Genomic DNA, 323 nt, shown 5'->3' with positions numbered 1-323 from the left:
CTCGCCCTTTACAATTTTATCCACACCCCTTATTGTCTCTAAGCTTACGTTAGCTGAGAAAACGGATTTAAATTTTTGCAACACCAATTTGGCAAGAGGTCCCTGCGCTTCTATAAGCCGCATGGGCATGTGTATATTTTTTAATCTTAAAAAAAACAAATTTAAATGCTATAATCACTTTTTTTAAGTTAGAAAAGGCAAAAAAAGGCAAATATCTTAAAACAGGCAAAAAATAGGCAAATATCTTAAAAAAGGGCAACATCAAATGTGTATATATGGAATCAAGGAAAGCTAAATAGTGGACATTCTTAATCGAATATACT

This window comes from Rhagoletis zephyria, unplaced genomic scaffold (genome assembly GCF_001687245.7).
Source record: "Rhagoletis zephyria isolate East Lansing unplaced genomic scaffold, Rhagoletis_zephyria_1.1 Rzeph_scaffold_11020, whole genome shotgun sequence".
Taxonomy (NCBI): domain Eukaryota; kingdom Metazoa; phylum Arthropoda; class Insecta; order Diptera; family Tephritidae; genus Rhagoletis; species Rhagoletis zephyria.
Note: the sequence above shows the minus strand (reverse complement) of the source record.